A 12,466-nucleotide genomic window follows, 5' to 3' on the forward strand; every position below is an offset into this window, starting at 1 on the left:
ATATATATATATATATATATATATATATATATATATATATATATATATATATATATAATATATAACTTATTATATTATGAAATATATTCATAAGGATTCAGTGGTTATTGTAGTAAAATTAATCCTCCAATATGTTTTTGATATTATTTTTTTTGCTCTGTCATTTTTCTACTCTAAATTTAAGCTTCCTCATACATCATGCTGCACTCAAGCACTCACAATGCTCCGCCCTTCTATACATTTTTAATCTCTTCTCAAAAATGTTTGTTTGTGAAATTGTAGTGCTAATAAAAGTTAGATGAAAAAACAAAAAATGTTTTGCTATAAATATAAAAATGCTAATTCATCCAAACAAAGTAGCAATTTCAATTAGTTTTTACACATCGGATTCCATTAATGCATAATGGTAATGCATTTTGGAAGAAGTAGTTCATGCAATAGGTAACATGTCTTTTGTTCTAAGTAGCTACTTATAGGAGGTCACTTGCTTTATTTGCACTTCATAAGCAGCCCTTCTGCTGCATTGCACACAACCATTGTACTAACATTGGTGTGGAGCATAACATTTTCTTATAGCAGCAAAATGTGAGTTGAGGTTACAGAAAAAACTTAAGACAGAACAAGTGAGGCAGAGGGAGAAGTGCACTTAACAGCATGGTGCACATACAGTACAGAGCTGCACTGACTCCATTTAAACTGATGGTACCCTCATAAGGCTGCTCCTCCTGCTTATGCGCATTTCCTCAACCTTTACAAAGAAACTGACGTTTGAACTTGACACATTCAGGCCAAAGCTGGTTTAGGCTTCAATACACATATTGGTGTTGTGTTCACAGTTTCTTTTAACATTGACTCAGAGAAATAAAGAGCCCAGCCATCAAGCTCTTGTTCAGCATTATTGTGAGTGGACAGGGCTTTATTTTCTAAAGAGAACATTCTCTACAAAATAGACAGTATAGCTGCTGCATAACACTCCTGTAGCCGTCAGTATGTCATGTGTCCATATGAGGTGTGAGGCTTTAAAAGGCTGCTTTAGTAGTCAAAGGAGGAGGGGCTGGTCTCTAATGGTTTTCCCTCTGCCTTCTGTAGTATCAGTCACAACAAAGAACGACTGTCAAAGCATGACAACAAAGATTGTGCCACACAGGCAGTACTTACAGTAATATTCTGTTAGTAAGTCAATTAGAAAATGGTATTATTTTGAAAGTAAACTTACAAGAAGTAAACACAATAGCTGAAAAAAACAGAATACAGATACTATCAGATACGTAAACACTACATTACATGCTTAAAAGTAAACTTAAGGCTCACAATCTGTCTGAGTGATGCTATAAAAGAGAGAAAAAAGGTGGTATAAAGAGTTTTCCATAAGCTTGAAAACATCTTGGAACCAGCTTAGAGTATGCACTTTTCATTGCCTCAGTATACTACTCTGTCCTTAGTAAGGAGAACACAAGCAGCCTTTTTAGATCCCTCATCAGTGATTATAATTTATTTTTGGTGATGAATAAAAAAACAAGTGTTTGGTATCTAGAAATTGTCAAACAATCAGATGGTATAAAATTTGCTTGCTTCTCCAATGACGCCTGAACAGTTTTATATTATGTTAATATTATATTTTTAATGATAAACGACAAGGTTGTTGTTTCTTTACACTTGACTGACACAAAAGTAACAGCCCTAGTTGTAAAAGAACAGTAGGTTTAAAATGTATAATTGTTTTGCAATATACACATTAAAATCAAATATGTTAATGTTTCAGTGTTGGTCTTGCATGTTGAGAGTACAGTGTTAATTTAACACTTGGTTAGTCAAATTCAAATATGTGAGAAGTAGTTCGTTCAAAGAGTTGGTGTTTAAACTAAAAGGTTAAATTGCAGCAGTGTCTCACACACTTCAGCCCTATCTGTGAACAACAGCAATTGGAGTTGTGGTGTAGATGCAGGAGTTCTTCCTGCAACAGAAGGGTCAGAGATTTCAGTCAGTTGTTGTGTCCTTAGGCAGGACAAATTCAGCCACACTGGCCACCAATGGTGTTCAGACGACTCAGTGGTGCCAGCCTTGCTTCTGTCTCTGTGCCACTGGGCAGCTGCCGTTAAGACTGTAGTTCACCACATGGACTGATTAACACTTATGCATGTGTTAACTGTTGGCACTACACTCCAGTTTTATATAGATATTTAACCCTGATAAGTGTTGAATTGCAAATATAAAGTCTATTGTTCCAACTTTGTTACAGTGTGAACAGTTTAACACTTTCAAAGTGTTGTTTGAACTAGATTATAGTGTGGACTAATAGACACTTTAAGACTGCTGAATTTAACTCCTAGGGAGTTAAATCAACACTTGTTGTGGAGGCATATATGAATGTGTATTAAAAAAACAACATTCTACATTCATCTAATGGTGTCCCCACATTGAAATATGGTAGTGGCATTATGTTACTGTGGGATTTTTGCTTACAGCATTATTGGTTAAAGATGATGGAAAGATAGATTGATCTAAAGCAAAAAAAAAGAAAGAAAGAAAGAAAGAAAACAAAAAAGGTTATATAGCCTAAAAGGATTTTTAGCTGGCAGCTGTCTAATTTCTGGCATAAAACAACTCTAAACAGTCTAAGTCCAGCACTAAATCTAACATAGAATCTGTGGCAAGGTTTGAAAGAGAATGTTTACACATGCTCTATGTCCAATATAACTGAGCATAGAGATATTGCAAATAATAAGGAATGATAATCTATCCTGCTAATTTATTCTAAATTGATCTGTCTTGTCAAAATCTTAAACAAAAACACACAAAAACGACAATTCTCTCTTTTGAGAAATGCTTTGTTATTACTATTTATTTTCAGAAAATCTCAATAAAATCCCCAAATTTCTATGGTTGTAATGTGATTCAATATGGAAAGCTTTAAAGACTATGAACACTGTAACAAGTTCACAACAGTGAATTAGGGCCATAAAAAACAACATCATTTTTAGAACGGCAGTATGACTTATACATAAATAAAAAAGAACAAGAGTGAAATAATAACAAACCGGTACAGAATTTCACATCTACACATTAGAATTGGATGGAGGCAGAGAGTGAGTAAATTTCAGGTGGGGATGATTAGAGAAGATGAGCAGAGGGTCCAGTGGGGCAACATCACAATTAGGTTTTTACTGGATACAGTTTTATACCTGCTATATCTATTGTTTCTCAGGTGGACTGGTTTACGGTTTCAATTGATGGTAGGTGGAAGCAGAACAGACCAATTTAAAGGGAACCTTTCACTTTTATGTCACCAGCATACAGGTATACAGCTCTGTTTGAGGTTTAGACCAAGGTTTACAAATTATGTTGCTTGTAAAAACACAAAATGTCTTTGGTCAAAAATATGGTATTGTTTGCAGTTTATATGCTGCAGTAAACAGGATGCAGATTAGCTAACATTCAAAAAAATGAAAAAAAAAAAATAAATCCTGCAATCAGTGGACTTCCTTGATTCATGTCTCATATCATGGAGCACTGCTTCACACTGTGAGGGCAAATAGGAGGGTTGGGGGATTTGGACAGAAACATGTATTAAGTCCCAAGGGTTTGCTTCTCAGTAGATCAGTTATACACTGCAGTGTCATTTGTAGCACCATGAGGATGAGGTTATAGGGGCTAGATATTCACTGGTAGTTTGGTGCAAGGTTGAAGATGAAGCGGCCCAAGTGCAAAGCACCACTTTTCCTACTCTTTACCCCTTTGCCACCCGCTGTGGTCAGGATTGATGAGCTGTAATGCTGCAGAGGCACTGAGCTAGATTACAAGTATACCACTTTTTCATGTGTGCAATCGTTTTTTTTTAAAAAGGGCTCTGCTCTCTTTAATTGGTAGCTGTTCTTCCAAAGCAATTTTCTCAGCATGTTTCGCATTCTCTGAGTATTGTGTGGATAGAAGAAAGGGAGACTATAGCATAGCAAAGCAAATTATGAGCAGGAAATTATATCTTAAATATCTCCATTTTCCCAATATTAAAGTAAATAAAAGCAACAGATTTTAAAATTGTTCTTTTTTTTTTTGTTTCATGCCATATCTAAATAGTCGTGATTCCTAATCAAATATCAGAGATAATGACAATGAATAAATAAGGGGTTTTCACATTTTCATTTTATTCAAAAAGGTATCCAAACTATCCGAGTAAAAACATAATTCTTCTCTCAGTTATGAATTACTAATACTTAATAGTTATTTGTACTATTTCACAACTGAACCAAAGCTGGATTACTGCCTGACCTATAGAATGAGAAAATGTTAGAATGAATCTGTCTCACAGCATGAATTAGGATAAAAAAAACCTCAAAAAGCAAATATCATGCCCTGAATGGAAATCATTCAGAAACAATTGTTATCTGTCTTTGATGATTGCAAAGTCATTTATCAGATTCTGGGACTCTCTAGACTACAGTGAGAGTCATTATCCTGAAGAAATAACAAGGAACAGTGTTGTTGTTTTTCTTCCTCGTGTCTTTTTACAAATGGTTGATGGAGGTTTTGGCCTCCTGTGGTATCGGACATATTTGGACACATGGCCTGGTTGGTTTGGAAAACTTTTTTTTTCCCTTATATATTGAATCAGTATTGGAAAAGTGCATTTATTTTAGCTAGCCTTCTGTCACTAAAATTTGTTTCAACTAGAATATTTAAGAGTGGCAAAACAGGAAAAACAGAATAAAACCATAAAGGGAAAATATTTTTTTTTTTCCTGCACCTATTGGTTTATTTGATCATTTCTGTGTTTCAGTGTGTTTTAGAACAATATAAGTTTCAAAGCAGCATTTGGATCGGTCTATTATTCTGACCTGGCCTTTTTGGTGGTGGCTCCCATCGTCTGGAATAAATTTCCTTTGGACCTTTGTGCCTTTTTAAAGTTGAAGATGAATTTGATCAGTATGGCTTCGAATGTTTCCTAGCACACTTGTGTTTAAGTGATTGTGCTTCTTTTGTAATGATTTTCTTGTTATACCCTTTGGTCTTATTTGAATGTTTAAAGGTGCTTATAGATTAAATTAGAAAAGCACTCGGAGAGCACAGACTTACAACTATAACTAAAACTCGCACATGATCTGTATCTTTATCCAATTTAAATCAATTGCTCATTGGCATGAGGCATACCTCTGGTTAAAAAAAAAAAAAAATCACCAAAATCTGTTCATATGTTTTCAATTTATTGTGCTAACAAGCCAGCAACATTCTCTTTTCTTGTGTTTTTGTCTTTATTAAACTACTTCCAGACTTTTTGAGTCTGATGTTGAGGCTGTCAGTCACTGCTGCCACCCTCTGGTTTAGTGGGGAACTGCTTGTTCCGCCAAATATCCTTAACTCACAATGTTAGGGAATCCTTTAAAAACTCCCCTATCCAGATTATGATCTAGATCATCCCCAACAGTTAAAGGACTGTTGCCATGAAGGAAACCTCGGATAAAAATATCATTAAAATCCATACAGAACTTTTCAAGTTGTCTTGGACACAGGCAGACAGACAAACACACACACACACAAAATCTCCTAAAAACACTGCTTGGTGGAGGTAAAACATGAAATCGGATATTATTGTTGCTGGGGACCAAAAAGGGCTTCACTTCAAACTCTTTGAAAGACTTCAAAGATTGAACCAAATCTGAAGAAACGGGGAAAAACAGCACAGAAAGATTAGAGGAGAGGTGCTGGCTCAGATTTTAATAATTCCTCTCTTAGAGTAGCAGGTGCAGTTCAGACACAGGTGCTCAGTTTTATTAGATCTCAGCATTGTATCCTAGCAACCCCGCTGTGGGAATAGGTTGGTGCCCCGCCCATGCCCCAGGGGCTGTTGGGATTGAGATTCTGATTAAGGCTTTAGGCTGGTTGTAGAGGGGATTGCAAGTCATCAGCACAGCTCTTAAGAGTTGTGGGAACCTGACAGGCCCAGAGCCTTGAGGGACTAAAACCAGCTTCAGCAACGATTCAAGGGAAACCTTGATGACTCAGTAGGCAAAATCCTTATCACCCCATAGCCTGATGATCATGCTCTCTGAGGACAATGCTGAAACTCAGCAGAACCATTTCATTACACATTCCTTCAAATGTTAACCAGTATTTCAGTTTACTTGAAATAATTTGAGAAAGACTACATGAAGGTGTGCTGATAAACATTTAAACACACTAATTTATGTGCATTTATTATTCCTCACATGGCTCAAAGGGGAAAGCTCCTAATGAACATAATTTACTTGTGCACTTTACTCAGTATGTCTACCAGGTTTTTCAACTAATCTTACCTGAGTAAAACTAGACATGTAAAGAGATGAGAGAGTTAGAATTAATTAGTAAGAAATTTGGGAGCGATTATGACAGGATTTCATTTGAAATAAAAATAATAAACATGTTTTAGAGAACCAAATTTTCCATCTTGAAAGATGGAAAATGGAAAATTCATTGTGTGAAAAGTTAAGTCAGACTCAGTGTTGATGAGGGTGTGGAATGACAAGAAAGTAAGATTGTGACAGAGAGAAGGGGGCTAAAAAGGGAGGTGGATAATGTGGTGACCCACTTTGCAGGCACCCTGCTGTGATGCTAACCATCGCAGCAATAAATAACACAGAGTGGGCCAGCAGAGCTTAACAGCTGCTTGGTGGCAGTTTATGCCCCCTCATCCTCTGACCTGCAGCTACCAGTCATAACCTTATATTTTTATCAAGCAAATCTGCCTTCTATCTGTTCTCTGACTGAAGTTTGATTAAGTAGCATCCAATTAACCAAATGGATCTGTGTTTAAACAAATCACAAGGTTTAGTTTGGGCTTTGATGATGGGATGACAGATTAAAAAATAACCTGATATTCTAACATTTAGCTTTTTAAGCTTTAAATGGATTTCCCTTTAAATATCAGGCTGTAGCAGTTATTCAGAAATAAAAAAGCAAACTAAATTAGTTATGAAAAACTCTAAAAACGGCTAAGTTAGTGTTCTTACAAATGATAACACCTTGGGGCAACTGTTCCTCAGTGGGTGCAGTAGTTTGCAGTCAGGAGGTTATAGAGCTGATTCAAGCTCCCCGTTTGCATCTTGATGTGCCCCTAGACAATGCACTTAATCCCAAGCTGCCTGCAGAAATTTGGGTAAAAATGTGTGTGCATGTGTCCTTCCTTTAACAGCCACTACTTGTTATCTCAGCATTTTTGCAAAGGGTAAAAATCACTTTGCATGCCAAACACATTTTAACAGACACTATACTGGGTTGTTCTACTGATTTTTTGAAGTTTTTTCTTGGGCCATGTCCCCACTAAAATTGATAAATATAAGTAGCATAACAACAAACATAACTACGGTGGCCGGGGAGTGCAAACCAACAATACAAAATCTGAAACACTTTTACAAATCTTGAAACAACTTTACATTTGAGAAAACAAATTTACAACAAAGGAAACACTTTTACAAATCATAAAACAAATTTACATTTTAGAAAACAAAATTGCAACAAACGAAACACTTTTACAAATCATAAAACAAATTTACATTTCAGAAAACAAATTTACAACAAACGAAACACTTTTACAAATCATAAAACAAATTTACATTTCAGAAAACACTTTTACAACTGACAAAATTCGATGGAAAGGGAGGGACTGTCTTCGGAGCTTACCCTGGAAGTGATAACCGGAGCGTTCATGATGACCCAAGATGGAAGCTAATCTAGTTGTGTTTTGCCCGTTCTGCGGCACTCATATGAGCAGTTTGATGCGGTTTTGTTTTTCCTGTGGTCGGTCCTTGGATTTTTTAAATGGTACAGAACAGTCGGAAGAACCAGATATGCTGCAGCAGTGCATACATTATTTTAATGAGGGTCACTCGTACGCTGTAATCGCAGACATGATGTCATGTTTACATGGTGTACACATCAGCTTGAGGTCTCTGCAAAGAAAACAGAATGTTGCTGGTCTTGTGCGAAATTCTGTTTCCCTGTGAAAATCTGTTCCCCCTGTGTCGGTAGCGCGCATTGCAGCCAGAGAGGCGGATCTCACCATTTTCAAGGCGCTCCTGATCATTTTTCGGTGAAAACAGCTCATATAATCATGTCAACCTAATCGGTTGCTCTTTTTTTACAAATTTGTACATTTAATTCTTCCCATGTTATGGAGGGGAACAGATTATTTCACTCAACTGTGCTTGTGACTCTGTGTTTGTCTTTGTGAGAAGGTGCTTGTTGGAAAAGTGAGGCGACTTGTCCTTGTAAGGATTTTAGCCTGGGCACTGGTAATCAATCAAAAAGTGATGTTGTGTGAAGAGGTCACAGTGATATGGCCCTTTCTCCTTTCTCCCTTCATTTGCAAATGGATTATGGCTTTTCTTCTTACTCTAAACAAACACTTGTGTTATTCTATTTGCATTTGATCATTTAAGGTTGACCCCTGTATTCATTGCATAGATACCATGGATGTGCATTACGTTCCACACTAAACTAGGCCCTGTTTATGAAAAAAATGCATGATGACTATTTGAAGGCATTAGATTTCAGAGGATTATATATGAGTACTACACAATAATACTGTCTTAAGAAAGGAATAAAAGACAGTACAGAGGAATATTATCATTATGCATTATCCACATCATATGTGCATACTTCATTAATCCTGAAATGGAAATAATCTAGAGTGCTTGGGGGAAAGTATTCATACATTCACACACCCTATCCTTTTGTTTATTCCAGTGTTTCACTTAATTTCTCTAAAGGGGGGCACTGTGCCTCACTACTGAGACTCCTTACCCCCTGCATGTTGTAATTGCGTGTGATCAAAGTAAATGTCTTTACATTTATGAGCCTCTATAAGTGATGCCAGAGGATCTGACCAGCAGACAGACAGCTCAACCTTTGAAGGCAGGGTTGAGGTGGCCATAGGGAGGTTTGGGAGGAGTCCTGAAAGGCTGGTCTATTTCATTTGGAACCAGCTAAGAGTCAGAATGTTTTGTTTTTTTCTTTTACTTCCAATAAATCCAGCAATATTGTTCAGACGGTGCATAGCTTTCCCCCCACAGCCACAAGTGGCACAGTAAGGTTAATCTGGTGTTTTGCATATTAAGGGAGACACACATGGCCCTTCCAAATATGAAGTATAAGAAAAAAGTAAAGAAACAGAAGTCAGTTAAATGGGCAACAGATACAGTACATAGATAATTAATAAAAAACATAAAAAAAAAAAACCACTCTCCGTAAACCTCGACCTCATTCCACCCAGAATCAATATTATAATTTTGGTTTTCTAAATGATTGTATTATTACTTTCATCTCCATGGATTGGAACCCCATCTTTCTTTTAAGAACAAACAACATTCCCAGTAGCAAATGCAATGTGCTCATGTAGAAGACCAAACTGGTGTGAGACTTAACTTCTGCAATCTTTGAAGATCACATGAAGCATGCCATATTTGTTTTTGGCCCTTGCCAATTTGCACTCTTTATTTAAAATCTTTGGAAATCAGATTTATAGTGTTAAGCATGAGGGATTGGAATTTATTATTTATTGTATTAATTAAAACTATCATGAAAAGTATTTTGAATTTATCATGACAGTGACACAATTCAATAGTTATATTTGAAATGACATGCTGTTTTTTCAGAATCATATTTAAGTTTTCTTCATCACTGGAAGTTTATTCCTCTCTACTGTCACTACAAGCATGCTTGGTGTGAGGGATTGCTTTCAAGTCAATGAGTCAATACAATCAGCTGGTTTTCCTTATATAGAAAACTTTGAACCAATCCGACTGTATTATCTGGTTGAGTTGTCTCTGTAAAGTACCTACAGATGACTGGAGTTGTGAATTGGTTTTATATAAATAAACTGAATTGAAATTGATTTGATGTGCAAAAGAAGCCTGTTTCCAAATGGATATGGCTTTAAAGAGTATTAGTAAGGGAGTTCAACTTTTATTTTAACCACAGCAAATATGTGGACCAACTCTGATTTTTTTGTGAGTGTCTTTCAGCAAAGGATGGTCACTTTTCAGGCCAAATTTTCAAAGCTCACAACAAACTATTTTCATGTGAACTGCTCCTTTATAGACACCATGGGCTTACTGACTTCTTAGTGAATAATGAAAATCCCTGTGTTAGTAGGTTTGCAGTTTAGGGTTACTTTTTTTTTTTCGAGGCTTGGAATATGAAACCTAACCATGCTTTAAAGTTTTCTTCTTTATTTACTTCCTGTGTTGAGTGACTTGTTATTTTTTGGACTGTTTGTTCACAGATGTTGCCTAAAAAAACCTCAACGTCATTATAATATAAAATGCACTATTACTAAGATTACCCTATAAATGTAGAATTGACTAGCTAGGTAATGTTGGGACTTCTGGTTGTACTTGATTTTATGTAGAGGTGATGAATAAAAGCACATGAATGGATATGGATGCTTGTAGGAAAAAATACACATAATGAGTAATTCCTCCTCTTTACTGTTTACTAATACTTCTACCATAAAATTCCAACAAAATTTGACATGGTATGTTTGTCAAACTATCATCAATGCAATACTAGAATTTTTAATTTGGAAAGAAAAATACTCCTCTATTCTCTTTCTTGTTCCAAAAAAAAAAAAGTATTTAATGTTCATCAAGTGTGCTCTGACTAAAGGAAACACTTTTTTTATATTTATCATAGGACCCAAAAGATGAACTGACCAGATCCCCTGTAGAGTCATTTGATCAAATCATCTAGACAATATAAATATATAATATAACAATATAGACAATATAAATGCTTCAAATTGACTCATGGAAGTCTGCAAATACAGTTTAAGTGGATGTTTTTAAGGGCCCCAACAGTCCATGAATAATTTTTTATTGCTTTTTTACCAAATGAACATTAATTTTTACATCCATCTTTTAAATTAAATATTAAGCATACAAGAGGTCCATATTTTTGAAGAGCCAGACACTTATAGCTATATCAACTACGTTTTTTTCACAAGAGTCTTTCATCTTGGAGTACTGCCACGCTGGCTGTATAAAACATCCTTGAACTGTTGTAAATTTTGATTGTCTGTCCATTAATGTGTCACAAGTCTTTTATGAATGTGCCGTATAAACCGTTTAGAGGACAGCTGAAACATTGAGCATGATCTGAATGACTGAGAGGATTTTCTGACAAAAGTTGCTTCCATTCCTACTGCATTGTAAGTTAATCACTAGCCTTTGTGATACAATTACACAATGCATGGATATGCAGTAGGCGGTTTGAGATATTGTAATACTGAACAAAAGTGCTGATTAATATAACTTCCATGATATTGGAAACTGTATTGATGGATTACAAAGTAAGAAAAAGAAGTTAATAGAGTAGGTTGAGAGTGACGAGAAAAAGGAAAGATGCCTTGATGAAATGTCAAGCATGAAAAAGCTAGGTGGGCGCAGTACTTTGATTAATTGACTTCAAGTAGAAGTGTGGTCACTGACCCACACACGGATTGATTAGCTCACATGAATGCAGAGAATATTTGCTAAAAATACTCTGAGAGCTCACCAAATCCACACACCTTTGTTGCTAAAGGCCGATTTTTGTCTCTTGTTATGTTACTGTCCCAGAATAATATCCTTGTACTTAAAAATAGTAATTCTTCAGTTAAATAAAGGCAAGATTTATTTTCAGATGTATACCACAGCTGATTCCAGTTCTCTTACAACCATAAAAAGCAGCTGATAAGGATTCAAATGGCTTTGAATTGTGTATTACTGGGGGGGAAAAGACGGCATATTTAGTAATGATCGCAATACCTGGAGTTAAGCATGGTGGTGGCTCAGCATTTCTTATGAGCCCCATATCATCTGGACTGCACTGTTAAAGTTATCCAGACAAAATTAGGGTAAAATACGAGCAGCTGTGGTTGCCAGGAAATTACAGTAAAAAAAAGGGAATCTGTACAAGACAAAACAGTAAATTTCTTTGGTAAATACCTTAAACCCTTTAACTGTAATGTCCCGTGAAAAAAAAAAAAAACCCTTTCTATAGATTTTTACATTCATCTGCTGTAAAACAACAGACATCACGGTTCTTTTTACAGTAATTTCTTCTTTATTTTACATTGTGGGATAAACGTTATTATGGTAAAAAAAACTTTTAAAACAACTGAAATGTGGTGAACATTTATATATATATATAAATATATACATCATGGATCCACGTGGTTTTGAGCATACAGTACCATTGGACCAACTGGAAACTGGTCCACATCTTGCCTTTATGCAGATGTGTTGTTGCAACTGGAGACAGTATTTCTAATGCCAACAGGATTTCTTGAAATGTTATGTTCAAAGCTCCTAGAAAATAGTAGATTGGCCATTATTGTTGTCCACCTTGAACTAAACTCATGAATTTCGAATTTATGAAGTGAAGGACTTTGCCTGTGAGCAGCCTGCTAAGATTTTTAAAAAGCTGTAGCAAGTCCAAAGGACGCTATAAAAAATAA

General features: G+C 35.8%; 1 protein-coding gene across 1 annotated transcript in view; it reads left to right on the forward strand.

The window, feature by feature from the left end:
* The window catches only part of rtn4rl1 (reticulon 4 receptor-like 1), a 221,164-nt gene that overhangs the window by 74,786 nt on the left and 133,912 nt on the right, over nt 1–12,466 (forward strand). The window lies entirely within an intron of this gene.

Source organism: Cyprinodon variegatus, unplaced genomic scaffold (assembly GCF_000732505.1).
Source record: "Cyprinodon variegatus isolate N-32 unplaced genomic scaffold, C_variegatus-1.0 Scaffold14, whole genome shotgun sequence".
NCBI lineage: Eukaryota > Metazoa > Chordata > Actinopteri > Cyprinodontiformes > Cyprinodontidae > Cyprinodon > Cyprinodon variegatus.